This window comes from Artibeus jamaicensis, unplaced genomic scaffold, assembly GCF_021234435.1.
Source record: "Artibeus jamaicensis isolate MK-2021 breed Jamaican fruit bat unplaced genomic scaffold, CSHL_Jam_final scaffold_1019, whole genome shotgun sequence".
Lineage (NCBI taxonomy): Eukaryota > Metazoa > Chordata > Mammalia > Chiroptera > Phyllostomidae > Artibeus > Artibeus jamaicensis.
Window position 1 is genome coordinate 2305874 of NW_026522025.1, and position 16163 is coordinate 2322036.

At 34.9% G+C, this 16163-nt stretch overlaps 2 pseudogenes; one reads left to right on the forward strand and one right to left on the reverse strand.

Annotated features, from left to right (window-relative positions):
• The first annotated feature begins 6055 nt into the window (after window positions 1-6055).
• LOC119051796 (trafficking protein particle complex subunit 6B-like) lies at window positions 6056-6509 on the forward strand (annotated as a pseudogene).
• Window positions 6510-9761: 3252 nt separating this feature from the next.
• Window positions 9762-10502, reverse strand: LOC119051805 (60S ribosomal protein L7a-like; annotated as a pseudogene).
• Between the last annotated feature and the right edge of the window lie 5661 nt (window positions 10503-16163).

Below are 16163 nucleotides of genomic sequence, written 5' to 3' on the forward strand. Positions count from 1 at the left end.
GAGTATTGAAGCATACACTTGAATACAAAACTTGTGTCTCCTCTAAGAAGATATTGAAACTATTTAAGCAGGACTTTTTTTCTTGCTGCCATCATGTATCTCAGTCTGCTTCTGTGGTCTATTTCTACCGTGAATTTAACAATTGTGCTTTTTTTTTCTCCATGTGTAAAAATACTTCGTATCTTAGATATCTTTATTATTTCCTTTGTGAACCCTGAGAAAGAAGTACTTACTAAAAATTTATCCTGAAGGCTAACTGGGCTCAGATTAAAAAAACAAACACACACAACAAACAAGCAAAAAAAAAAAGAGCAGAACCTAACAGTCATTTCCACACAGGAGCCTCTTACACAAACTGCAGTTGAGACAGAATCCTGGATTAAGCTGCCCACCTCTTATACTGAACTGCCTGCCTGCACTGTGTTCCTGCCATCTGAGCAGCCCTTATAAAGGAGTTCGTGGAATCTATTTCAACCAATAGGCCTGAGGCTTTCCCCATCCAATCAGAGCTGTACAGCTTGGACTAACAGGAGAAGCTCTATTCTCACCAATCAGGACAGTGCCTTTTGGATCAAACTGCAAAGATTCAGAGTCCTGATTTGCATGAGGACAGACCAATCATGGACCAAGGTGGGGACTTCTGTTTAAATAAGCCAGCTCCCCTCTGGCTCTGGAACACACTTTGCTCTTCCACTGAAGACTGCATTCCTCTGGCTGAACTGAACCACCAAAGATGTCTTGCCAGCACAGAGCAGAGCAGATCAGATGGAGCTCAACAGAGCAGACAGGTAAGGAGCAGTAGGCTGTCTAGCTTGAGAAGGTACAGGGCTGCCTCGCAGCTCACAGCCATGCTGTATCACAATCAAGCTGCTTTGTACTGAGTAAAGTTTTCTTCTTCACTGCACCCCAAATCAGAGACTCAGTGACTTCGCGCCATTGACCATCAGCTGACAACTTGAAGCAGGGATAGACTGTCCTCCACCTCAGCTCTTCACTCTCTGAAGTTTAAAAAGGTGAGGTGAGTAGATGCGTAATCATATACCCTCAAAGTAAATGTAAGTTCTGAAGAAGAAAAAAAATTTTAAGATTTTATTTATTTATTTTTTAGAGAAGGGAAAAGAGGGAGAAAGAGAGGGAGAAAAATGTGAATGTGTGGTTGCCTCCGCCCTGCCCACTGGGGACCTGGCCAGCAATCCAGGCATGTGCCCTAGCTGGGAATCAAACCAGCTAAGGCTGGATGGAGGCTTTATAGCTCAAAGTAGATGGAAAAAAATTATCTACAACTAAAATTGGTAAAGGAAGGGAAAAAGAAATAAGTATGTGCAGCAAACAGAAACTTTTTCTTAGTTTGCCTAAAAATATTTTACAGTAAAACTCAGTCTAGTTGTAGAACTTCTACTGTTAGTAAGAAATAAGCTCCAATTTACTGTCGATCTTGGGTTTATTTTATTTTTGCAGGATTTATAATTATTTCTTTTTTCTCAATTTCTTTATTTTAAATATTTTATTGTTTATGCTATTATATAGTTGTCTTTTTCTCCCCTCCGCCCAACCTGTCCCCCAATTCCACAGTCAATCCTGACACCATGGCCCATGTCCATGAGTCACGCATATATGTTCTTTGACTGATTACTCTCTTTCAACCAGTCTCCCCCTTCTCCCTTCCCCTTCCCCTTTTATTTGGATGTATTTTATATCTAACATAAGGTAAAATAGCATTGGGATATTACTGATATAAACATTAAAAAGATAATGTCTAAAACCTCTTCCCTTTCAAGTTGTAATGATTTTAGAGCTTATCTTCGGGGATAAGACAGGGAACATCAACAAAGGCAGAGTGGAATCCATTAGGTGAGTATGTCACCAACTCTAGTGTTTCTCAGGCTCTTTTGCTATGCTGCTCCTAGATTTACATCTAGTACAAATAACTGTATACTTGTGAAGTAGTATATTTAAAAAGTAACCCAAAGACTAGCCCAGCTGTTAAATTATTATAATTCTTGGGAGAATCACAGGATGACCTGAAAAATAAAAATCAAGCATTATTACTGTGCTGGCAGTTCGATTTATTAAATTATTTAACATTTCCTGGCTTGTACAAATATACAATGTCAGATATTCTTGCATACAGGATAATTTTTTGCATAATCCCCTTATAGTCATCACTCAACACCAGAAGTTTTGGGTGTAGTGCAAGGGATGGTGGCAAGCAAAGAAAGTGTTTTTTCATTGGTGCATACTTTTATGTTAGATTCCAGTCCTTCTGCCTGCTGCCTTGCTCATCCAACCTGGTTACTCCTTTGTAATAATCTCTTCAAAGATAGTTTAGCCCTAGCTGCTGGTGTGGCTCAGTTGGTTGGAGTGTCGTCCCCCAGACTGAAAGTTCACAGGTTTGCTTCCTGTCAGGGCACATGCCCAGGTTGTAGGTTCAGTCTCTGATCGAAGCACATAAGAAGGCAACCAATTGATGTTTTTCTCTCCCCTTTCCTCTCTCTCCCTAAAAGCAATGAAAAAATTATCCTCAGGTGAAGATTAAGAAAAAAAACTTTAGAGAGTTTAAATTATTTTAAAGGTTTTTCTTTCTTAATACCGTCACTAAAAAAATCAACCTTAAGAATAGACTTTTGTTGATCAAACGTTCAGGTGCAGCATATTGGCTGAATAAATGCCTCATTGGAACTGTTCTATAATAAAACTGTGTTTGGATAACATAACATGCCAGTTACTTTTGCTGATTTGTGGCAGCTGCAAATTCACAGAAAATAATTGTCTATGAGAGAACTATAGACCCTTTTGATAACTATTATTGATGCCATGAATGAGGCCAGATGTGGATCAAAAGAGAGAAACCAGAAAGAGTTTTACAGTTTGTTATACTCAGAGCTCCCTGGAGAGAAACAGCATGCCGTGCAGGCCAACTCAGGTCAAGCACCAGGGTTGGTCAAGAGGCAGAGCGAGAGAGGGGAACAATGGGCAAGTGGCTCTATTTTGGTTTTTGTGGGAAGGGACAGGATGGGCTATAGTAAACAGGCTTAAGATTAGCTAGTTTGAATAATTTCGGCAGGCTTTGCGATGTAAAGGCTGTTCTTGGCTCTCTGGTACACGGCCCTGGGGAGTTAGGGTCAGTGTACAGTGGCCTGGAGTGTGAGAGCCCTTTAAGGGAGGTGGATGAGGGTATGGGCTTAATTGGCTACTCAAGAAAGGGAAATGACTGGCCTCCAGCCAGGGCCTCAAAACTGGGTCAAGATAGCATTTATAAAAATGATATCACAACACTAAATATAAGGAAACCTTTCACATAGGTAGTTTCATGGATGGAATTGTATAAAACGCATTTACTATACAGACACACCTATAAGACTGCTCGTAATAAGGTGTGCTAATTATGCAGTATTGATCTGATTCTATAAGGAGGGAAGTTTCAGATTGTTGTGGAACAGATTAGTCTGTTTTTCCCTTTCATTCTTTGGCCAGTTTTTAAGAGGTTAATTTACAGTCATATTTGATCATTTTAGATATATTATGAACTTAAATACCATAATTGCTTTTTCATTTCAGAGTTCCTTGTCAGGGTTAGAAAGGAATAGTAGAAAAATGGTTATGAATCCATTGAGTTCTTACTTAAGTTCCACCTCCTCTGCAGTTCTTTGGTATAAGAAGCATCTTGATATGACAGCCATGTGTAACTTACTGTCCTGACAAACACTCCCTATCTCTGAGTGGGATCTCAGGGCTTTGGGGTTTCCAGTTAATCCCATTGTCATGACTTTGTCTTTGTTCTCTTGAAACCCTTTGACTTATTACAGATGTTCCTTGGGAAGCAGCAACATCCATAATTAGGTGATAGATTTCAGGAATAACATTAGTCTCCAGCTTTTTCCTATATGTTGTTATATATATCAATATTTATTTATGGAATTGAGTTCTAAAGGATCCTATAATAACTAAGGATTGTTTTTATTTGCTTCATAAATTATAGTATTTTATTTTATCAATTTTGTATCAGACATTAGAAACAAATAATTTGTGTCCCTTTGGATAAAAATTTATACTTAAATAACTCATTTTACCTTTTCCAGTTGGCTTTTCAATTTTCTGAATGGATAATAAATTGTACATGGAGTAGAAGTCAAAATATACAAATGGATAGCTGCAACTAAAGAATTTAAGTTGCATGAGAAAGTTCTATTTTACTCTTTAAATTCAAATTGAAGACTTTCCAGAATTATGTATGACCATTGGAAATAACTAACAATTATTAGTAGTATCAGTATTATTTGTACTTTTGTAATTGCATATCTCTCAGATGTTTGTTTAGATCTGATGATAAGCTCTAACATAATGCTCTGTAAAGTTGATAATTTAATGAAAATAATGAAGCACTACATATATTATTGCTGTGCTAAATGCCTAAAATCTGTTTCTCAGAAACCATAAAAGCTTTTCTCAAAAGCCATTGAACCAATTAGTGCCCACCAGAGGATGCTGCAACTGCATGAAGAAAGCAAACGATGGTCTCACTGACATCACACCTGTCTAATTTGAGTCAGGGGAGCTAATAACTTCAGTACTCATCCTAACAGGTGAGGGTGATGCACATGTACTTTTTGACCTATGGCCCACTTATCTTTTGGAGAAAAGGCTGCAGTGAAGAAAATCTATGAAAATTCAGGGGAAACATAAGGTATAAAACTAGAAAACTACCTTAGTGAAAGTCACCAGACTGTGCTGTTGTTGGTATAATGAATTTGACTACATAATTGCCTATGTTATTATGATGCTCTACTAATACAATGTTCAACATCATCTGCTTCTAAATTCTTAAACAAGACTTCCTTAGCATTGTAAAACAAAAAATGCCCTCAGTGATTGAATCAATGACAAATATAGGCAGTATTCCTTTATTGACAGTTCATATCTTTTTATGGATGGTAATATGAACATACACATTATCTCGAGGTAACCTTTCCAACTTCCACCTGGTTATTAGTGATTTCCTCAAGACCTTTGCCACTCTTATTTGTTGTTGTGTTTATTATTTGGTTATCTTATTCTTATTTACTTATGTGTACCTTATTTACTTCTATGTTTATTATTTGTCCCCATTAACTAAAATATGAGTCCTAGGACCCTCTTCTTGTTCATCACAGTATCACTGGCTTCAGGACAGTGTCTGGCACATAGTAGGTGCTCAGTAAATAATTATGGAATTAAGGAATCCCACTCCCATTGTTTAGGAGTTTTCAAATGGCAGTATGAACCATTCATAGTTAAATTCCTACTGTATGCTATGCTACAAACAAAATTCAAGGGTAAATTCAAGAGACAAAAGAGTGGATAAAATATGGCCCTTTTCTTTGAAGAACTAAGAAAGTTCCAGTGATTTTTTTAATTGTATACCCTTCTTACTTTCAGAAAGAATTTAAAGTAGTTTTCAGTAAAAATCACATAAATAGAACTGATACACAAAAGATAGAACTAGAAGAAAAACTGAAAAAGCCATAAATTTGAAATTTGAGTTAACATAATTTCCATAATCAAGCATGAATTTTAGTTTGAACTTTGTAATATTCAAGGCAAAGAAACACTGGGTCTCTAATTCTGATTATCTGGCAAACATATTGTTGGTTGGTCTGAAAAGAATGTTTATTGGTATCAAATTCTAAAAGTAGTTTGCCACTGGCTCTATGTATAAGGGACACTTGGAATATGATGGGTAATACAGTTAATGTTTAGATTATTATTCCCTATGTAATTATTTCTTAATTATATCCTTATTATGAAGATAATATTAAGGTTGGGCCTGAGGGGCTTGGCGGCCCTGGGGTGGGCTCTCCCCAGTACCTGCTTCAGCCTAGTTACCTGGCTCACTCCAGGACCAGCCTTCAGGAAACGGTGAATTCCTCAGTCTCTTAGCAACGAGGGACAGGCTGCGGACTGAGAGAGCTGTGGTGTAGGCCAAATCACTCAGGCGCTACCCAGAACCCACGAGCAGGGGTTCTGGTTATCTGCTCTGACGGAGCGGATAACGAGAGCTGGGAAGAATAAACCGGAAATGGTGGACGAGGCATTGTTTTTCTGCTTCTCCATAATGAGATGATGTCAGGAGTGTACAAGTTCACGGAGCAGATGAAAATGGAAAACAGACGCTATATTACTAAGCTGGAAATCATGGGGTTTCTAGTGGGACAGGATTGATAGAAAGGCTTACAAAAGATATCTTGAGGTTCAAGGGTGAGTTACATATCATGAAGTTAATTTGTAAAGCTTTCTGGACTACAGTATTCAAGAAACAAATTGACAATCTAAGGACAAAGCATCAGGACATGTATGTACTCCAGGACAACAAATTTTGTCTGCTTGCTCAGATGTCTACAGAAAAACAGTACTTAGAACGTGCATCTAAGTATTTAACATTTACATGTGGCTTAATCAGAGGTGGCTTATCAAACCTGGGGATAAAAAGTATTTTAACCGTTGAAGTGGCTTCAGTCAATGCCTGCCTATGACGATACAGAAATTGAAGAATGCACTGAAATGCAAGGCTTCAACAGTTTAAAGAGTTAAATTATTTATGTATAAAGAATTTCAAGTAGCAATGATTTAATTACATTGTTGGACATTTGTGTTGATAGAAGCTATGTGCTAACTTGTATAATGAAAGATGTACTGTTAAGCAGGAGTAAGGTTGTATTTTATCAATTTAACATAGACCAAGTCAAAGCAGATAAAGAGATAATCTACCATAATATAACCTTTACTGAAAGTATGCAGAATGAAAAAAAATCCTAATTTCAAATAAATAAACACCTAGATGTAGGATCCTTATTTTATACATTATTTGCTTAGAGCTCTATGTATTGAACCACAGCTGGAAAAGCAAAACTCAGGATTTGAGAAATTAGAATGAAGTATGCACCAGGCAGACTCATTTGTATAAGAATGAACAAATTTTGTTTTTGTCTAATGAATTTGTTTTAGTTATTTAAAAAAGCAAACAGCAAAAAAGATGCTAGTGAAGCATAACATTAAAGATATTTCTACAGGAATACTAATTTGTTGTGGCTTAGATACATTTTCTAATAGTGTTACTGCAAGTAATATTTCATTATATATCCTTGCTATTTCAAGTTTCATTTGTCAGCACTGATTCTGTGAAGAGCCAGACAGCAGTTAGTTTAAGCTAACTGTCTAGCTTTGACTGGTGTGGTTCAGTGGATCGAGAGCCAGCCTGCAAACCAAAGGGTTGAAGGTTTGATTCCCAGTCAGGGCACATGCCTGGGTTTTAGACCAGGTCCCCAGTAGGGGGTGCAAGAGAGGCAACCACACATTGATGTTTCTCTGCCTTTCTTCCTTCCTCTCTCTAAAAATAAGTAAAGTATTTTTTAAAAAGATGACTCTTGCAAAGATTTAAAGTCATTTAGTATTTATTGAAGGAAAATATATTTTATATAATAGATGTACAAGTAATAAAATATACTGTTTTGAAAGTTAAAGAGATTCACTTTTACTCTCACCAGATTAATAACATATTTGATAACTTCCCAGCTTTTTATGTTTTTCAGTTGTTAGTTAATTTAATCCTTCCAACACCTGCCCCCATGGTAGATATGGTGGGATTGATAAATGATATGGTAGTTCTAATTTTAATTTTTTGAGGAATTTCCATGCTGTTTTCTATGGCAGCTGTACCATTTTTCATTCCCACCAACAGTGTACAAAAGTTTCAATTTCTCCACATTCTTGACAATGCTTACTGTCTTTTTTTTTTTTAATGGCTACCCTAACAGGTGTGAGTTGATATCTTATTGTGGTTTTGATTTGCATTTCCCTAATGGTTAGTGATATAGGGCTGTTGAACATCTATTTATATGCCTGCTAGCCATTTGTATGTCTTCTTTGTAGAAATAGATAGTCAAGTCTTTAACCCATTTTTAAATTGGGTTATTAGGGGGTTTTTTTGCTACTGGGTTAGAATTTTATATTTTGGAAATTAACCCCTATTATTTGCAAATACTTTTTCCATTATGTATGTTGCCTTTTTACTCTGTTGATTGTTTCCTTTATTATGCAGAAACTTTTTAGTTTGATATAGTCCCACTTGTCTACTTTTGCTTTAGGTGGTGCCACATTCATGAAATTACTGCCAAAACTAATGTCATAAAATTTTTTTCCTGTTTTCTTCTGGGAGTCATACAGTTTCAGAAGACTATTGTTTTTTGTCTACTGAGCCTGTGCCCTAAAATCTTATTAAACTCACTTAATTGTTCTAGTTTATTTAAAATTCCACAGGCTTTTCTACACAGATGACCATGTTCTCTGTGAGTCTTAGTCCACCTGAGCTGCTATAATAAAATACACCAACTGGGTGGCTTATAAACAACAGAAATTAATTTTTCTCCATTATGGTGGCTAGGAGTCTGATTAGAGATTGTGTGTGGTGAAGTTCTATATCTGGAGAAATCCCTCTCCTTGCTTATTGCTGTGTCTTCACCCGGTGGAAGGGGCTAGTGAGCTCTGCAGGATTATTTTCATAACAGCGCTAATCCCATTCATGAGAGCTCCACTCTCATGACCTATGTATCTCTAGAAGGCCCCACCTTCTAGTTCTCGTTGAAAATCACAATCACACTTGGCATTAGGATTTCAATATATAAATTGGGGGCGGGGCACAAAACCATCCAGACTATAACAGTGAACATGTAAACATTTATTTGTCTCTTTTAATCAAGAGGCCTTTTATTTCTTTTTGCATGCCTGGTTGCACTGTCTAGAACCATCAGTGAAATGTTGAACAGAAGTTGTGAAAGGACTTCTATCAGGACACCCATGTGTTGTTCCTGATTTTAGGAAGAAAATCAGTCTTTATCCATGACATCTGGTTTTTTATAAATGGCTTTTATCAGATAGAGTTCCCTTCTATCCTAGTTTGCTGAGTTGCTTTTTATAAATCAGGAATAGATGTTGGGCCTTACAAATTTTTCATAGATCCATATTGATCCATGTGTTTTTTCTTTCCAAACTTGTTAATATGGTGTATTTCTTTGATTGGTTTTAAAATGCTAAACCAACCCCATATTCTTGTGATAAACCTCCCTTGATCATGATGTAGTATCCTTTTAATATAATGTTGTATTCATTTGCTAAAATGTTTAGAACTTTTAGATCTGTGTTCATTTTACATCTATGTTATACATTAAGAACATAGATGAAGTTTGCTTATATGTATAATTTATTATTTCCTCTCTTTTTCTCTCTTGCTCTTGCTCTCACTCTTGTTCTTGCCCAGTTTTGGTACCAAGGTAACACTAGCCTCATAAAATGAACTGAAGTGTTCTCTTGTATTAAAATTTTTGGAAACATTTGTGTAGAATAGGTATTGTTTTAATATTAATTCTTATTTAATACTAATCCTTAAATATTTGTAGACTTTAACCAGTGAACCCACATGGACATGGAGTTTTCTTTGTAGGAAGAGTTTTAACTGCAATTGCAGTTTCTTTAATTGATGTGTATCTATTTGTGCTATCTATTTCTTGAATAAGCTTTGGAAATTTACTTCTTTTGAGGAATTATTCAATTTCATGTAAGTTGTCAAATTTATTAGTATAGAATTGTTTGTAATATTGCCTTACTGTTCTTTTATGATCTGTAGTAATGTCACCTCTCTAATTTCTGATGTTGGTAATTTTGCCCTCCTTTTTTCTTTTTGAAGGAGAATTTCTATTACTGTTACGGACAGAAAACTCAACAATATACACTTAGCCCAGGTTAGTGGTCAGTTCTTTAGCCTTTGCTTTTTCCATCTTGGCAATGCAAGCCACGGACTTTGGACCCAGGGCATTACCTACCCAGTAACAATAGATATCTTCATATCTGTCATTGTAATTCACCCAAATAGCTTCAACCTTTTTTGAGACCTTTTGCTTTTTTGTCTTCCGAATTAACCTGTGTGAAGATAATGACAGTGTAGGTCGTCCTGTGTACTAGACACTGGGGTCTGGCCTTTCCCTTAGTAATACAATAGGGAATGGGCAATCACTACCAGCTGCAACTTCTTGCTCTCCGTCAAGGTTGTGGCAGTGTTAACCTGTACAAGAAGGACAGGTGGCCTCTTATAGGGACATCCCCTTTGCCAGCAGCTTTTCTCAGCCCAAGCCAACAATCTCTACTACTTCTCTTGTTTTGTCTCTAGTCTGTGCTTTTGAACAAGGTTAGGTAGGTGAGTAGCTGTTTGGCACACTAAATGCCTGGGTGAACTGGTTAATTGCAGGAGGCACTTTCAGACTCTTACAGAGAACATTCCTTTGCCTCTGCAGCTGAATGTAGTGGGGGCATTTGACAAAGCAGGTGAGGTCCCCTTTGTGCTGGATGTTTGGTCCAATGCCAAAATTTGGGGGTCTTTTCTCAAACAAGGGATTTACCATCTTCTTGGCCTCCTGTTTCACAACATCAGAGGTCAGTGCCACCTTCTTCCCTTTAGCCTTCTTTGCTTTTGGCATCTTGGGCAACAGAAGAGACCATTTTTTCTTTTTATTGATGAGTCTAGCTAGAAGGTTATCAATTTTATAGATCTCAAAGAACCAGCTTTTGGTTTTATTGATTTTTCTCTATCGTTTTTCTGTTTTCTGTTTCACTGTTTTTCACTTTAGTTTTTAGCTATTTTCTGTTTATTTGGGGCTTAATTTGCTCTACTTCTTCTAGTTTTTAGGATTGTTCACACATTTTTTTCTAATATTACAGTTTTTTGGGTATAGATATTTTTCCAAGTACAGCTTTAGTGGCTTCCCACAAATTCTGATGTGTTGTTGTTTTCATTTTATTTGGGTAGAGTGTCAGTTAAATTCATGATGACACATGGCTTATAAAGTTCCCTGGGGATCATCTCCATCTCAGTTAAACCTAAAGAAAAAAAGAACATGGAGAAAGGTACTTGAGGGCTTTTTATGACATCACTTCCACTCAAATTCCATTGGTTAGAATTCAGTCACATGGCTTCACCTAATGGTATGGGAAGCTGGAATATGTAGTCTAGCTTTTTGCCTGGGAAGAAGAGGAAAATGTATTTGGATAAACAGGCAGCAATCTCTCTATTTTCTGGAAGACCTTGTATAAGATAAGAAATACTTGAATCATGGGTATACAGTAGAAATTGTAAAGTTATTGGGGCCTGCTTTTCCTTTGGGGGAAATTTTGTAACTGCTGATTCAATTTAATGGATACATGTTCATTTAGGTTTTCTAGTACTTCTTGAGTCACTTTTTGTAAGTCATTTTTTAGGCACATATAATTTATTATAAGTTTCTAAATGGCATAAATTTGTTAAAAGTATTTTATTATTTTAACCTCTGCTATAACTCTATGTTTGTTATTCATTTGTAATATTGTTTACTTAGGCCTTTTTAATTTGGTTAATCTTAGCAGAGGTCTGTCATCTTATTCTTTACCAAAAATCTTATTTTGCATTTCATTAATTTTTGTTATTTCCTTTCTCTACATTATTTAGGCTTATTTTGATGGTCCTTTTCAACTTATAATTTGAATGCCAAGCTGATTATTTTTCAGATTTCCTTTCTAATATATGTATTTAGTGCCCTTGAATTTGGCCCCAGGTTCATTACTGCAGATGTTTATAGAGAATAATTTCATTTTTGGTTCTACATATTTCCATTAATTTCTTCTTTAACACATGAGTTATTTACAATATGATTTTAAATTTCCACAAGTGTGGCAGCTTTAGGGTATGTATTAGGTTATTAACTCCAAAATTAATTGTATAATTTTTATAGAATGTGATATGTGTAACAATGATTCTGTAAAGCTTGTTTAGTCTTCCTTTATAGCCTGATATATGCATGGTAAGTTTGAGATAACTTACTGTTTATTTTGCTATTCATTCCTTGCAACATTATCTTAATTATTCCTTATTCTAATTCTGTGTGATAGATAGTATGACTCTCATTTTTCAAGTAGGACATTAAAATCCAGTAACATAATAATGAACTTTCCAAGTTTTTAGATCTAGGTAGTCGATATCCATCGAAAGCAGACACCAGCTGAAACCATGAGTGCAGCCAACAATGTATACTGGTTGCATATGAGCCCTGCTTACATTTCATCATAGATTTTGAAACCTCTGGGCAAGAATTCATTCTTATTTAAATGGATTTTTATCCCTCACTTGGTGCCTCCAACATTTCACACATATTGGTGTTCAATAGATGTTTGTTGGATTGGAGTATACCTGAACCTGAAATCTGGAAAAACCTAAAAATATATAATAAATGGGTAATTTGTGAATAAAACAGGACTTGTAGTTCTTGTATAATTGCAAAGATAATCTGAAAACACTTCTGATATATATATATATATATATATATATATATATATATATCCATACATCCTTTAACATACCTACCCAGATATAGATAAGGGATATTTATTTATACCTAGATATAGATATATATGTTAAAGGATATATGGGCAGAAGAAGAGAGACTCACAAAGGCAATAAAGGTATAGACAGAGAAAATGGAAGAAAACAAGGTGAATTTAGGTTACTAATGCCAAGACAAGAGAGAGAATGATCAGTAATGATGTTTTTATTTTGCGTCAAGTTATTTCATGACCTTTGAGATAGAAGTTGTGAAGAAGTAAAAATTTTCATTTTAAGAGTTTTGGCTGCAAATGGTAAGAAAAGGATCAGTTGTAAGCTGGAGAGCACTGTGGGTAAAAAGAGAAATGTTGTTGTTGTTGTTGTTATTGTTTGTTTGTTTGTTAAGATGGAAGAGTCATCATGACCTGGTGGTTTAAGACAGTGTCTTTAGCTATGTTTTACTCGTTCCATAAGATTCAGCCCAGTTATTATTTTTAGGAAGCCATTCCTGCACTTGGTCAAATTGCTTCTGTTGTCTTAGCATTGTCAATAGGCCATCATAGAACTTAGAATATTTTAATGAATGTATTGGTTTAAACATCTTGTCCTCTCCAGACTTATGATCAAGTGCTTCTTATCTCTAAATCACCAATTCTTAGCACTGGTTTAACAAAAGAAAATTCTCAAATGATGTTTAACTAAACTATGGAGCCATTTTGTTTTAACTTTCTCCTATCCCTTTATAAATCTTTCTGTGTCTGTATTTTGTTCTTATTTTTTCTTACAACACCTGTAATACTTTTTAATAGCAATTATTCTTTTTCACATAACTAAGCAATATGTATTCATTTTTTAAAACATTTTATTTATTTTTTAGAGAGGGGACGGGAGGGAGAAAGAGAGGGAGAGAAACATCAGTGTGTGGCTGCCTCTTGCACATTCCCTGCGGGGGACCTGGCCTGCAACCAAGGCATGTGCCCTGACCATAATTGAACTGGTGACCCTTTGGTTTGCAGGCTGGTGCTCAATCCACTGAGCCACACCAGCCTGGGCTCATTTCTGTAATACAAACATCTAGCCAATGCCTATCATTCATTCATTAACCATTGGATTATTTCTTGAATAACTAGTCATTCTAAATTCTAAGACTACCATAGTGAAAAAAAAACTTATTTTCTTATAAGGAAGAGACAATAGACAATAAACCAATAAGTATAGAATGTTGTTTATGATAGTAATTAATAAAAACAGAAACATGGCGATATGATAGAATGACTGTTGAAAGTGAGGCGTCATTACTTTAGATAGGATACTTAAGGGCAGAATCAAGAAAGTAAAAATACTACTTTTGTATATCAGGAATTACATATGAATCCTCAAAAATTTTTGGTGATTTTTCCAATATACTAATGGTAGAAAATTTGAATATATAGAAAAGTCTGGAATGGAACATTATAACTATAAGCCCTTATTCCAGGAATAACTAAGGTAAATTATTTTTCTTATACAAATGTTTCTCTCTATTTATCTTTGAATAAATTGAGATCATATGGTTTTCATATTTTTAAATTATTTGAGAAAATAAAAGTGAAAATAAAAAAGGAGAAAAGTAAAAAACATCTAAGTGTTTCCTACTAAATAAATATTTTGGGTCATATAAACTTTAAATTTTTAACTTTTTAAAGATATAATACATCATAATGATAAGTTTATATTTTGTTTATAATCTCGTTTCCCTCATTTTCTCTCCAGACACAACTAATATGAATTTGGTATATTTTAATCCTTTTGCTAGATAAACATTTCAAAAATACTATTATTTTATGTTTTCTTTTAATGTGCATAAATGACATTAGTTTATAACTGGAATAATGGAACATAAATTTTTAGAAATTTCTTTTTTACTGCTCATTAATTCTGGTTTTTAGTTTTATTCATGCTGGCACAAATAGATCTAGTTTATTTTATTTATAAGTCATTAGTGTTAAGCTTGATGATACATCTATGAAACCAGTACCTAGTATAAGAAACAGAACATCGATAGCCTCTCTGAACTCTTCCTAATATCTGTGTTTGAACTTTATGTCTACCTTCTTTTGCTCAACATTGTTTATAAAATTAACTCGTGTCATTGTGCATATAGTTATTCTTTCTTATTGTTATATAATATTTTGTTTTCTTAAGTCAATTCAACTTTATATATTTTTTAAGATTATTTATATATTTATTTTCAGAGGGAGAGGAAGGGAAGGAGGAAGAGAGGGAGAGAAACACTGATGTGTGATTGACTCTCAAGCATCCCCCACTGGGGACCTGACACTCAATCCAAACATACCCTGACAGAATCAAACCAGAGACCCTTTGGTTCATAAGCTGGAGCTCGGTCCCTGAGCCACACCAGCCAGGGCCAATTCAACTTTTAAAATTCATTCATTCAACTATTAATGGGTATTTGAGCAGTTTCCAACTTGTGGCTCTAAAATAGTGAGGCTATAAACATTCCAGTACATTTTTTGTTAACATACATACCTACTTTAGTTTGGTACATAGGTAAGAGTCACTGGCCCTGGGATACACATATGTTCAGCTTTACTGATAGTGCCAAACAGTTTTCCAAGGTATTACACAAAATTACATTCCCATCAGCACTGTTTGAGAATTCAGGTTTCTCTGCCTCCTTGGCAACACTTGATATTTTCTGTCCTTTTCATTTTTAGGCTTCACACAGAGTTGTCATATCTCATTGTGGTTTAATTTATACTTCCTTGGTTATTAATGAAGTTTTTATGTGTTTATTGGCCATTTAGATATTCTCTTTTATGATACCCTTATATATTTAGCATTCATATCTGTTTTTCTAAAAAAATCTAAAGATATTCTGTGTCTATTCTTAACTCAATCTACATAAGAGAGGACCTTAGCAATTTTTAAATTACTACTATTCTGTCCCCAGTTGTATGCCTTTAAGTAAGTTACTTAACCTAATTTTGCTTGTTTCCTCATCTATAAAGTAAAAAATAATAGTATTTAACTCATAGAGTTGTGAGAATTAAATAAATACATAGAAAACACTTCGAACCGTGCCTGTCATATAGTATTTGATCTATAAATGTTAGATATTATTGTTGTTTTTTGTGAAAAGATATACAATATATGTCAAGGGGACAGAATAGAGAGAATACAGAAATAGATTGACACAAATATAGCTAATTGATTTTTGACAAGGATGCAAAGGCAACTCAATGAAGAAAATATTGTTGGACCTATTTCAACTTTTCAACAAATAGTCTTGAACCACTGGATATACATATAAAAAAATAAGAACTTGATTCATACCTTTCACCTTATGCAAAAATTAATATAAATGAATAATAAATTAAATGTAAACATAAAACTATAAATATTTTATAAGAAAACACAGGAGAAAATCTTCATGACCTGGATTAGGCAAAAAATTCTCACATAAGACTCATAGAAAAATCCATAGGAAAAAAGTTGATAAATTGGACGTCGACAAAATTAAAAAGTTTTTCTCTGTGAAAGACACTTAAGAGAATTGGAAAGACAGCCACATATTGGGAGAAAAATGTTTCCAAATCAGATATCTGATCAAGGACTTGTATCCAGAAGGTCTGAAGAATTCTGAAAAATTAGCAAAGATTTAAACACATACTTAACTGAAGAAGACATATGGATGGAATGTAAGCAATGCTCAACATCATTATTCACTAAGGAAATGAACATACAACCACAGTGAAAAGCCACTATACAGGTATTAGAATGGCTG